At 36.4% G+C, this 593-nt stretch overlaps 1 non-coding gene across 1 annotated transcript; it reads left to right on the top strand.

Annotated features, from left to right (window-relative positions):
* Positions 1-216: 216 nt before the first annotated feature.
* LOC112835415 (U6 spliceosomal RNA) lies at positions 217-320 on the top strand. The gene has a single exon (XR_003211222.1). It is a non-coding gene; the product is annotated as a U6 spliceosomal RNA (small nuclear RNA).
* Positions 321-593: the final 273 nt, after the last annotated feature.

The following is a 593-nucleotide window of genomic DNA, read 5'->3' as shown; positions in this document are numbered from 1 at the left end:
ATTCTTGTTAGTTTTAAAAATTTTGCTTCTTGCGGAGGTTACATCCATAGCTGTAAGCAGGGTGTTGGTATGACTTTTTCTTGATTTATGAAACATAGGCATTATCATTTCCTGTCTATTAAAGATGAAGATTTAGCTCACTTATATGACCCCAACTTCCCTTCCTCTACTCAACTCTTGGTTAATATTTTAGTTTTCTAGTTGGTAAAATCTTTAGTACTTGCTTCAGCAGCACATATGCTAAAATTGGAATGATACAAAAATTAGCATGGCCCCTGCTCAAGGATGACATACAAATTAATGAAGCATTGCATATTTTTATGGAATATTGTTCAGCCTTAAAAAAGATTGCACTTCAAGGGGAGACCCTGGAAGACATTAGGCTAAGTGAAATAAGCCAGAGACAATGGACAAATGTTCTATGGTTCTACTTATATGAGGTACCTCCAGTAATGAAATCCTAGAGACAGAAAGTAGAATGGTGGTTGCCAGGAGCTGGGGAGTGGAGGGCAATAGGAATTGTTATTTAATGGTATAGAGTTTTAGTGGGGGAAGATGAAAAAGTTCTGGAAATGAATGATGATGATGTCTAT

Source organism: Callorhinus ursinus, unplaced genomic scaffold (genome assembly GCF_003265705.2).
Source record: "Callorhinus ursinus isolate GAN/ISIS: 27379988/994484 unplaced genomic scaffold, GSC_fseal_2.0 scaffold11, whole genome shotgun sequence".
Classification (NCBI taxonomy): Eukaryota; Metazoa; Chordata; class Mammalia; order Carnivora; family Otariidae; genus Callorhinus; species Callorhinus ursinus.
The sequence above is the reverse complement of the archived record's forward strand: the minus strand, read 5'-3'. Positions and strand labels throughout refer to the sequence as shown.